General features: G+C 43.1%; 2 non-coding genes across 2 annotated transcripts; both read left to right on the top strand.

Moving 5' to 3' along the window:
- Positions 1 to 4,856: 4,856 nt before the first annotated feature.
- On the top strand, positions 4,857 to 4,930 carry trnav-cac (transfer RNA valine (anticodon CAC)). Its single transcript has one exon. It is a non-coding gene; the product is annotated as a tRNA-Val (tRNA).
- A 5,742-nt stretch (positions 4,931 to 10,672) lies between these two features.
- On the top strand, positions 10,673 to 10,748 carry trnan-guu (transfer RNA asparagine (anticodon GUU)). Its single transcript has one exon. It is a non-coding gene; the product is annotated as a tRNA-Asn (tRNA).
- Positions 10,749 to 12,653: the final 1,905 nt, after the last annotated feature.

Below are 12,653 nucleotides of genomic sequence, written 5' to 3'. Positions count from 1 at the left end.
TCGGGGTCACATTGCTTTTGGATAATTCCAGAATTAATATTTTCTTTGCTGTTTAACAATAACCAGACCCTTGCTCCAAGGTCTGTCTCACTGTTTCCCCGGTGTCAGGCAGAGATCCGCCTGCTGCCCTCATTTATTTCATGTGACAGGATACAAACGTTCAAATTCAACCTGCAGATGGCCACATACAGCATGAAATAGTCAGGATGGCCGAGCGGTCTCAGGTGCTGTGTTCAGTTTCCTGTTTTTTCTGGAAGTGTGGGTTCGAATCCCACTTCTTCCTTATCGTCATTAAGCAAAACCCATTTGTTCGGCACCACGACCAACTCCTTAAAAGTGGGATTCAGCAGTTCACCTGCTCGCTTAACATTTCCTTCTGACCGGGTGCTGAATTTGGAGATGTTTCCGCAGTGTAGCGGTTAACACGTTCGCCTCACACACGAAAGCTCACCGGGCGGGAATATTTTCTGGAGCTTTCTCCTCATACATGCTCAGGGGCGAGATTGTTCTCCTTTGAAAGGTCATAAGATCATAAACATGTAAGGATCAGGAGCACGTAAAAATACATCTCCTCACCCCACATCCCCCGCCCCGGATTTTTCCGTTTACCAATTATCTTATGTCTGTGTCCTCTGGTTACTGACACTCCTGCCCGTGGAAACAGTTTCCCCATAATTCTGAAAATCTCTGTTAAATCTCCCCTTAACTATGATTACTGGGGTTCAATGTGGGGAAGGGTCAGTTCATCCACTTTGCACCGAAGAATGATCGACCAGTGCATGATCTAAAAACATTATGTCAGAGAAGATTTTTTCTGTGAAATAGTTGGTCCTGTTAATTTTAACAAAAGTTGCACCGGGTTCCTGGAGTCATAAGTGATACATCCTTGCTGTACAGTATAAATTCACACGAGGCCCATGCTTGAGAGAAGGTCAGTCTGTGACCTGTCCTTTATTCCTTTGCATTCAAGTGATGAAGTTGGGTGGAGCTTCCCCTTTTATACCTGAAGGTCCAGGTTAGCAGTGTCTCCCACAAGTTCACCATCTAGTGGTCATTGTTCTCACAGTGTACAACTGAGGTCAGATTATATATGGGTTACAATGTTGGTTGAATACATGACAATAACCACTTAAAATTTTAAACCATTCTCCTAAAATACAGCGTGTAAACGAGATAGGGATAAAAGTTCATCACATGTAAAGAGAAAATTAATGATTGAAGCTCGTAAAAGATCCTCTCGGAATAAGTGATCACAGTATGGTTGAATTTGTAATACAGATTGGGGGTGAGGAAGTAATGTCTCAAACGAGCGTACTATGCTTAAACAAAGGGATCTACAGTGGGATGAGGGCAGAGTTGGCTAAAGTAGACTGGAAACATAGACTAAACGGTGGCACAATTGAGGAACAGTGGAGGACTTTTAAGGAGCTCTTTCATAGTGCTCAATAAAAATATATTCCAGTGAAAAAGAAGGGCGGTAAGAGAAGGGATAACCAGCCGTGGATAACCAAGGAAATAAAGGAGAATATCAAATTAAAAACCAATGCGTATAATGTGGCCAAGGTTAGTGGGAAAATAGAAGATTGGGAAAATTTTAAACGACAGCAAAGAATGACTAAGAAAACAATAAAGAAAGGAAAGATAGATTACAAAGGTAAACTTGTGCAAAGCATAAAAACGGATAGTTAAAGCTTTTACCGATATATAAAACGGAAGAGAGTGATTAAAGTAAATGTTGGTCCCTTAGAAGATGAAAAGGGGGATTTCATAATGGGAAATGTGGAAATGGCTGAGATATTAAACAATTATTTTGCTTCGGTCTTCACAATGGAAGACACAGAAACCATGCCAGAAATTGCTGGTCACAGGATTGTGGGAAGGGAGGACCTTGAAACAATCACTATCACTAGGGGGTTAGTGCTGGACAGGCTAATGGGACTCAAGGTAGACAAGTCCCCTGGTCCTGATGAAACGCCAGGGTATTAAAAGAGATGGCGGAAGTTATAGCAGATGCATTCGTTATAATCTACCAAAATTCTCTGGACTCTGGGGTGGTACCAGCGGATTGGAAAGCAGCTAATGTAACGTCTCTGTTTAAAAAAGGGGGCAGACAAAAGGCAGGGAACTATAGGCTGGTTAGTTTAACATCTGTAGTAGGGAAAATGCTTGAAACTATCATGAAGGAAGAAATAGCGGGACATCTAGGTAGGAATAGTGCAATCAAGCAGACGCAGCATGGATTCATGAAGGGGAAATCATGTTTAACTCATTTACTGGAATTCTTTGAGGATATAACGAGCATGGTGGATAGAGGTGTACCCATGGATGTGGTGTATTTAGATTTTGAAAAGGCATTCGATAAGGTATTACACAAAAGGTTACTGCAGAAGATAAAGGTACGCGAAGTCAGTGGAAATGTATTAGCATGGATAGAGAATTGGCTGGCTAACAGAAAGCAGAGAGTCGGGATAAATGGGCCCCTTTCGGGTTGGAAATCGGTGGTTAGTGGTGTGCCACTGGGATCGGTGCTGGGACCACAACTGTTTACAATATACATTGATGACCTAGGAAGAGGGGACAGAGTGTAGTGCAACAAAATTTGCAGATGACACAAAGATTAGTGGGAAAGCAGGTTGTGTAGAGGACACAGAAAGGCTGCAAAGAGATTTAGATAGGTTAAATGAATGGGCTAAGGTTTGGCAGATGGAATACAATGTCAGAAAGTGTGATGTCATCCACCTTGGGAAAAAAAACAGGAAAAAGGGAATATTATTTGAATGGGGAGAAATTGCAACATGCTGCGGTGCAGAGGGACCTGGGTCCCTTGTGCATGAATCCCAAAAAGTTAGTTTGCAGGTGCAACAGGTAATCAGGAAGCCGAATGGAATGTTGGCCTTCATTGCGAGAGGCAATGAGTACAAAAGCAGGGAGGTCCTGCTGCAACTGTAGAGGGTATTGGTGAGGCCGCACCTGGAGTACTGCATGCAATTTTGGTCACCTTACTTCAGGAAGGATATACTAGCTTTGGAGGGGGTACAGAGACAATTCACTAGGCTGATTCCGGAGATGAGGGGGTTACCTTATGATGATAGATTGAATAGACTTGGTCTTTACACGTTGGAGTTCAGAAGGATGAGGGGTGATCTTATTGAAACATTTAAAATAATGAAAGGGATAGACAAGATAGAGGCAGAGAGGTTGTTTCCACTGGTCGGGGAGACTAGAACTAGGGGGCACATCCTCAAAATACGGGGGAGCCAATTTAAAACCGAGTTGAGAAGGAATTCGTTCTCCCAGAGGGTTGTGAATCTGTGGAATTCTCTGCCCAAGGAAGCAGTTGACGCTGGCTCATTGAATGTATTCAAGTCACAGATCGATAGATTTTTAACCAATACGGGAATTAAGGGTTATGAGGAACGGGCGGATAAGTGGAGCTGAGTCCACGGCCAGATCAGCCATGATCTTGTTGAATGGCGGAGCCGGCTCGAGGGGCGAGATGGCCGACTCCTGTTCCTAATTTTTATGTTCTTATGTTCTTATGTACCACTATCCCTCAGTAACCATATTATAATTTCTTTAATTCAGCAAAAGAAAGTTATCGGTTAATTGAACGTGATTAAATGAATTCATTTTTTTACATTAGCTGCATGTTGACATTTATATAGGGCTATTAGTTTGAAAACTGTGTTGTAAATATTATCTCCCTGACCAAGAATCAAACCTGTGTTGCGGTGGTACAAGGGGTGGATTCAGTGAATCATTTGAATGTGATTTCAAATGGCGTTTACTGTAGTGTATGTAGGCACCTTGAGTAATGACCCCACGAGGCAGGGTATGATACTTAAACTGTGCAGACCCGCAGTCCGTTATTTGAAGCTCATCGAGTGAGGACAACATGCTGTGAGCTCCTTTATATACTGGGTTGCATGTAACCTTTCGGTCTCAAGCAGCAGCATTCTCTGGTGTAGGTAAGGTGTGTACAGTGTAAGAGTACATTCAGTGTTGCACAGCAGTGTTGCAGACGTCACACAGTAAACATGCATGCATACACAACAGTTACAATCTGTTTCGGTGTGAATCAAGTGAACTGAAAATGACAATAATGTCATGAACTATAATGATGCAGCAGTAAAACGGTATATTGGTCCCTGGTTGTCGAGTGGTAATGATTCCATGCTCTCAACGTTGTGTCCTGGGTTCAATTCCCACCCTGGGAAGTTGTACTTTTAATTCAAAACCTTATAAAAAAAAGAGTTCATTTATTTTACAGATCTATATGCAAATCATGTATTAAAAATGAGAATCATTGACTTGAACATCATTAATAAATACATAAATTATTTTGTAAATCTTTTACCATTTATTTTGCCATGAGCATGTGAGGAACTTTTATCCCGATCTCATTGGGTTTAATTGTGGTACAAATGACGAACCGGGGGCTGGGTGAAGGAAAGGTTTACGTAGTGTAGCCGTTATCATGTTCACCTCACACATGAAATGTCCCTGGTTTGAGCCTGGGCGCGTGCTTTATTTTAGAATATATTTGCTGTGAAATACATTGAACAAAAGTAGCCCCAGGTTCCGTGTCTTATGAGCAATGAACATTTTAAACCAATCTCCTAAAATACAGGATAAGTAAAGTCAGATTTATGGATTGAGTCGGCACAACTGGAGCTTTCTGATCCAGAAGATTCGGGGGGTGCGTTAATTTGGGAGTTTGACGACTTTGAAAGGAACATTTTTGACTTGTGCAGCTTCGGTCAGAGAAATGTTTGTGAAAATATTTTTTCACAGAAAGGGATTCAGAATTACACCTTCTGGCTTAACACTTCTCTCTGGGCACTAAGTTCAACAGTGGTTTCTGTAGTGTAGTGGTTATCACGTTCGTCTCACACACGAAAGGGCCCTGGTTTGAGCCCGGGCAGAATCATCATTTTAGAATATATTTGCTGTGAAATAAATTGAAAAAAGTACCCCAGGTTCCTTGTCTTCTGAGCAATGAACATTTGAAACCAATTTCAAAAATTCAGAGTGTGTTAAGTCAGATAGGGTGTAAAATATCATCTCTGATGAAAGCTCCTGAAATTATTACAGTTCAGTTATCGAAGTATTGACTGTAAGTCTGCAAAACAATCCGGGTGGGAATATTGGCCCAAAAATTCCGGTTGGAGGCTTCCCGCGGACAATTCCTTTCCGATCGGTGATGTTTTAATCACCCCACCTCCCACAGAGTTTAATTAATTGCATGTAATTATTTGAAAAAAGATTGAATTAAAAAATTACTTTCCGAACTCGGGCTCGCTCTGTGAATGCCGAACCACTAAATGAGCAGGATACACATTAAATAATTTAATTCCAGACTTCATATTTTCTTTGCTGTTTCACAATAACCAGACCTATGCTCCAAAATCTGTCTCACTGTTTCACCGGTGTCAGTCAGAGAAGCACATGGGACTGAATCAGTGACTTTGCTTTTTCGACCTCTCTTCTGAAGCGCCGCACGGTCCCACTCCGACAGTCAATGAGCTGTTGGGACGTTAGTGTATCCAGGCTGTGGGTGGCCACCCCGAGCGCAGCAGAGGAGTTTCTGCATTAGTTCTGAGTGGGGACAGTATTTCCCCTTCTCTCTTCCTCTTGTCTATATCCCTCTGCTTTGTTTTCTGTATTTATTCCCCCGGCCTCATTTTATGTGTTTAAAAGGGAACAAAAGATGAAGTGTGCGACACCCTGGAACAATTTCTCTCACTCAAATATGTCTATTTAGTGAAGTGAAATAAAGAGCAATTAAAGAATAAGGGAGAAGCCACTGTTGCCCTTTTGACAGGAGAATAAACTCGCCCATGGCTGTTCATCCACAGCAAGTTTAAACATAATCTTCCTGCACGGGATCCTTTCACGTGGAAAGCAAACGTGATAACGGCTTCACTGCGGAAACCGCTCTGACCAGAAGCACAGCAGAGGGCAGCTGACCAGTGAATGTCTTCTGTGCTGATCGGGAATGTGTTGGCTCACCTTAAACAACTTCTGTTCCTCACTGACAGCTGTCAATCCTTCTCCTCCGCTGCCCTTTACACAAACATGTCACTGATCCCCACCCACCACCCCACATCCCCATCGTGTTATCTTCCATGTTAGCATAGTGGGGCTGCGGAGGCATCTACTCTCTCCCCGCGGTTAGTGAACTCAGTCAGTCTGTAAAATTAAAGGGGAACAAGTGTCCCGCAAAGGGCAGGGGAAGGAAGAGAGTCTGTAACCTGGGCTTAATTGTTTGTCAAAGGCTACCCGTCCTGTTGTGTATTTCCAGCAGTTTCCTACTTTCACAGGTGGAGATACCGGGGCTGGACCATGCTCCTAAAATACAATGAGGTCGGGATAAAAGTTCCTCACATACTCAGGGCAAATTAAATGATTGAAGTTCTACAATGGATTAATTAATGATGATTAAATCAATGAATCTTTTTTTCACATGCGATGCATGCAACTTTTTCTTCTAAGGTTTTAATTTTGATGGAAGTGCAATTTCCCTGGCCGGAAATCGACCCAGGGCCGCGGTGGTGAGAGCGCCGAATCCTAATCACTGGACCACCAGGGAACGCTGCATTGCTGCATCGCTGCATCGTAATGCTTGGTGTCATTATTGTCCTTTTCAATCCACTTGTTTCACACCGAAACACATTGTAACCGTGATCTGAATTTAACGCCACGTGATTCTTTGAAATCACCTTTAAATGATTGGGTAAAACCACTCCTTATACCACCGAAAAACAGCTTCGATTCCAGGTCAGGGCGGTAACTTCTGTAACAGCTTTTTTCAATTCAAAACCTTATAAAATTGACGACATGCAGCTAATATGAAAAAATAAGAATTCATTTAATCACCGTTAAATAACCGATAACCTTTTTCAGGATGAAATAAATAATTATATAGTTACTGAGGGACAGTAGTATCTTTAATCATTTATTTTCTCTTTACATGTGATGAATTTTTATCCCTATCTCATTTACATGCTGTATGAGAAATTGTAAGTGTTTATGACTCAGTTGTAAAACCATTGATTGTGTGTGTGTCTATTCTTGATAGGAGGAGCACTTGGGACCGAAGTTCCAGTTCGATAAATGTATCAATAGAATCAATTTTCACCAGTTCCTTTAAACCCAATAACATAATTTATTTTGATTGGACTGGATGGAGGAACATGATCCATGTAAAAAATTGTTATCGTTTTACTTGTGCAGAATGCTCATAAAAGTATTGGAGTGGGAACTCACTGGATAACAGCAAATCTTGGAATGTTTGCGGAATATATTCGTGCAGCCAAAATGCACGATGACAACCTGGAACTGTGCGGCACCGAATCCTCGGGGAAAAACATTAAAAGGCTTCGCCCGGAGATGGGTTTGGATTACCCACCTTTCAGTTACCAGCCGAATGCACTAAACCATTGCGCCACAGATACACACTGCAAGACATGCAAAACCAGGGTGTCAGTCAGTTAAAGCTTCCGATTGCTCCGACCGGGAAGGAACTTGTCTACTCTCAGTTGTACTTTTCCCAAATAAAGGGTGGGACATTCATTGTGGATGTGTGGAAGCACTCTGGTCCCGCACACTGCAGACACTTCCATGTCACCACCAACCAGCTCTCCCACAACCGGTGTGATCTACTTTCCAGCCTTCCAGTGCCTTGTCTGTGACGAAGTATGTTTCAAAAGTTTTGGAATAGTTGGTTCCATGGTGTAATGGTGAGCCCTCTTGACTTTGAATCCAGCGATCTGCGTTCCAATCTATGTGATACCTAAATTCTTGTTGTCCCAGCTGCTGAAAATTTGGGACAAACAAGTGAAAGACACCTGGTGCTGGTGGGCAGTTTTGTTGCCTTTTTCATTGATGCTTGATCTACAAGTCTAGTTGTCAAATTGTGTGCTCAACCGTCAGTTATCTGCTTCAAATCAGCGGAGGACAAATCACTTTGTTGTCTAATGCTGCCTTTGCCTGCACAATGTGTGCTGAGATTATCTGTGCAATATGCATTCCGCAGGATGAATAAAAGCAATGCTTTTTGAAATGCAGGCACTGCAAGTTTTGCACTCGACAAAACGTTGCATTTTCTTTTCATTAATTTTACATTAATGCATTGGAATGCCAACGCACTTTTTACGTGGCAAGATCGATAATTAGCAGAGCAGAATGAAGAGATCACAAAGTTTCTGTTTAAAGAATGGACTCAGTCGAGAATATTTTGTGGATTTTATTTTTCTGAGGCTATTTTCCCTGTGCTGGGGACACCCTGCACAGACATGTGAAAAAGCTGGTTTTGTTAAAACTCCAGAGACCGCATGGAAGTTAGCTGGGACAAAAGAGTTGTCAGTCATCCATTGACAAAAGAGCTGTCGGCCAGGAAGGGGGGCCACTGACAAAGCCACTCTAATTTGTAAAAGCACTTCTCACCTCCATCTCAGAAGGAGACACAGAACAATGAACCCACCAGCCTGGCCAGCCAAGGAGGAGCTGGGTCTTTCCCAACACAAAAGCTCAGAGAGATGCCCAGACTAAGGGCCATCAGCCCATTGTATGGGTGGGATGGCCCATCACTGACTAAGTAGCCGTGCTTAGAAACAAAGGGGTTTTAAAGGTTGGCAGGAAAGATAGGGGTAGCAAGACTCCCAGAAAGACAGGGTCCTTTCCACTTTATTTTTATCTTGGAGCTTGGTGTGAAGCTTGGAGCTTGCAGCTTGCAGCTTGTGTCTAGAGAGAGCCCCCTCTCCCTCTCGCTCTCGCTACACAGATCGATGTACCAGAAGAAGGGGCCGCAGTACTGCAGAAGAAGCCACCGAGACTTAAGACCAGGCAGTGACTTCCCACAGCTGAGCTGAGCAAGGAAACGGGCTGCGTGTGGTGGTGAACATGGTCGCGAGTGTCCCAAGCCAGTAACCAGATATCGCAGGCCAGCTTTTCAGGGCTATTCTGGGGAGGGTAATTCATTAGTAGGGGTGGGGTTAGAATCCACCAGGGAATGACTGCGTGTTACTCGGTTCATTTCTGTACTGTATGCATGTTGTTTGTAACCGGGATTTTATTCTCCACAGGGACAGTGATTTCACTGAGCCATTGTATATTAGACCAAATAAATATACTACGATTTATCACCGAAGCATCCCTTTCCGTGACTCATTTAATTTACACTCTGAATAATAATTCCCGGATCTAGAACTTTCATAAGGTGGGGGCGATTCAAACCGTCCGTCTGGCAATTAGGCGAGGATCACAAACACTTACAATATTTAGTAAAGGATATACTTGCTTTGGAGTCAGTTCAGAGAAGGTTCACTGGGTTGATTCCGGAGATGAGGGGTTGACTTATGAGAAAAGGTTGAGTCGGTTGGGCCTCTACTCATTGGAATTCAGAAGAATGAGAGGTGATCTTATCGAAACGTATAAGGTAATGAGGGAGCTTGATAAGGTGGATGCAGAGAGGATGTTTCCACTGATCGGGGAGACTAGAACTAGGGTCAGAATCTCAGAATAAGGGACCGCCCATTTAAATCTGTGATGAGGAGGAATTTCTTCTCTCAGAGGGTTGTAAATCCGTCGAACTCACTGCCTCAGAGAGCTGAGAATGCCACGACATTATATAAATTTAAGACAGAGATAGCTTCTTCACTGATAAGGGAATAAGGCTTATGGGGAACTGGCAGGGATGTGGACTTGAGTCCATGATCGGATCAGCCGTGATCATATTAAATGGCGGAGCAGGCTCGAAGGGCCATATGGCCTACTCCTGCTCCTAGTTCTTAAGTTCTTATGTTCTGAATAGCGACAGACAAAAAATAGCTTTGATCATGGTTACACCTTATCTTCACGTTTGTCAAACAGTTGGCTCGTTGGTCTCGGGCTGTGATTCTCCCTTCGGAGTTGTTCATTGAAATTTACGAGGGGTCCCAGAGGAGCCCTGATATTGCTTGCAAATTTTGAAATTGCATCGAACTTTTGCAAAGAAGGACTTGCATATCTGCAGCGCCTTTCAGGAACTCATGACGCCCCAAAGTGCTTTACAGCCATTGAGTTATGTTTGAAGTGTTGTAGTTTGGGGAAAGATGTGCCCAGATCACCAAACATGAACCTCAACTCTTTGCAAAGGAGTTTGGTGCAAATAATCAGGCGTCTCAGGGACTTGGACTTTCTTTGAATAAGTTCTGCTTGTACCTGCATTCAAGCTTGAAACAGCAACTGGGCTTCCCTCTCAAGGGAGGTTTGGGGTTGATGTGCATCGCTTTTTAAATCTTTAAAATTTCACCAAGCAAAGAAACGGTGAATCCAACTGTCCCTGTAAACATTTTTTCCCGTTTAATCACAGGAATATCCGCAGTCAGGTGCTGAAAAGGAATTAAAACCTAATACCGGCTTCGAGACAATCAGAATACTTTGTCACAGACAAGGCACCGGAAGGCTGGAAGGCAGATCACACCGGTTGTGGGAGAGCTGGTTGGTGGTGACATGGAAGTGTCTGCAGTGTGTGGGACCAGACTGCTTCCACACATCCACAATGAATGTCCCTCAATTTATTTGGGAAAAGGACAACTGAGAGTCGACAAGTTCCATTCCGGTCGGAGCAATCTGAAGCTTTAACTGACTGACACCCTGGTTTTGGATGTCTTGCACCTTATACTTCCATCAGTCTCTGTGGCGCAATGGGTTAGCGCGTTCGGCTGTTAACCGAAAAGTTGGTGGTTCGAGCCCACCCAGGTTGAAGTGTTTAGCTGTTTTTCACCGCGTATTCGGTGCCGCAAAGTCCCAGGTTGTCATTGTGCGTTTTGGCTGCACGAATCTATTCCGCAAATGTTGCCAGCTGTGCTATTATCCAATTAGTTCCCACTCCAATATTTTATGAGCATTCAGTTCTAGTAAAACGAGAACAATTTTTTACATGGATCATGTTTCTCCATCCAGCCCATTAGAAATAAATTATGTTATTGGGTTTAAAGAAACTGGTGGGAATTGATTCTGTTGATACATATATCGAACTGGAACTTCGGTCTCAAGTGCTCCTCCTATCAAGAATCGGCACACACACAATCAATGGTTTTACAACTGAGTCATAATACCTGTCAATTTTAAACCATTCTCATACAGCGTGTAAATGAGATAGGGATAAAACTTCATCACATGTAAAGAGAAAATGAATGATTGAAGATACCACTGTTCCTCAGTAATTCTATTATTGCTTATTTCATTCTGAAGAAGGTTCTCGGCTAATTAACGGTGATTTAAAGAATTCTTACTTTTGCACGTTAGCTGCATGTCGTCAATGTTATAAGGGTTTTGATATTAAAAATGGTTTTCCAAAAGTTATCGCCGAGACCTGGAATCAAAGCTGTTTTTCGGTGGCATAAGGAGTGGTTTTACCCAATCATTTAAAGGTGATTTCAAAGAATCACGTGGCGTTAAATTCACATCACGGTTACCATTTGTTTTGGTGTGAAACAAGTGGATTTAAAAGAACAATAATGTTAAATACAGAGTAAAGCTACAACTACGCAGTCATTTCAAAGCCTCCCAGGGCAGCTACAGTATGCGTTAGACACAGAGTAAAGCTCCCTCTACATTGCCCCATCAAACTCTCAGGGCATGTACAGCACAAATTAGTTACAACATAAATCTCCCGCTACACAGTCCCATCAAACTCTTCCAGGGCAGGTGCATGTTGCATATGGGTGGCAGTGTGAGCTGCGAGGAGGATGCTATTAGGCTGCAGAGTAACTTGGATAGGTTAGGTGAGTGGACAAATGCATGGCAGATGAAGTATAATGTGGATAAATGTGAGATTATCCACTTTGGTGGTAAAAACAGAGAGACAGACTATTATATGAATGTTGACAGATTACGATAATGGAAGGTGCAACGAGACCTGGGTGTCATGTTACATCAGTCATTGAAGGTTAGCATGCAGGTACAGCAGGCTGTTAAGAAAACAAATGGCATGTTGGCCTTCATAGCGAGGGGATTTGAATACAGGGGCAGGCAGGTGTTGCTACAGTTGTACAGGGCCTTGGTGAGGCCACACCTGGTGTATTGTGTACAGTTTTGGTCTCCTAACTTGAGGAAGGACATTCTTGCTATTGAGGGAGTGCAGCGAAGATTCACCAGACTGATTCCCGGGATGGCGGGACTGATCTATCAAGAAAGACTGGATCAGCTGGGCTTGTATTCACTGGAGTTCAGAAGAATGAGAGGTGACCTCATGGAAACGTTTAAAATTCTGACGGGTTTAGACAGGTTAGATGCAGGAAGAATGTTCCAATGTTGGGGAAGTCCAGAACCAGGGGTCACAGTCTGAGGATAAGGGGTAAGCCATTTAGGACCGAGATGAGGAGAAACTTCTTCACCCAGAGAGTGGTGAACCTGTGGAATTCTCTACCACAGAAAGTTGTTGAGGCCAATTCACTAAATATATTCAAAAGGGAGTTAGATGAAGTCCTTACTACTCGGGGGATCAAGGGTTATGGCGAGAAAGCAGGAAGGGAGTACTGAAGTTTCATGTTCAGCCATGAACTCATTGAATGGCGGTGCAGGCTAGAAGGGCTGAATGGCCTGCTCCTGCACCTATTTTCTATGTTTCTAACTCAGCAGGCTTACGACCGTGAACTCAATCAGGT

The sequence above is a fragment of the Pristiophorus japonicus genome, unplaced genomic scaffold (genome assembly GCF_044704955.1).
Source record: "Pristiophorus japonicus isolate sPriJap1 unplaced genomic scaffold, sPriJap1.hap1 HAP1_SCAFFOLD_113, whole genome shotgun sequence".
NCBI classification, from domain to species: domain Eukaryota; kingdom Metazoa; phylum Chordata; class Chondrichthyes; family Pristiophoridae; genus Pristiophorus; species Pristiophorus japonicus.
Note: the sequence above shows the minus strand (reverse complement) of the source record. Positions and strands in the feature narration are given on the sequence as shown.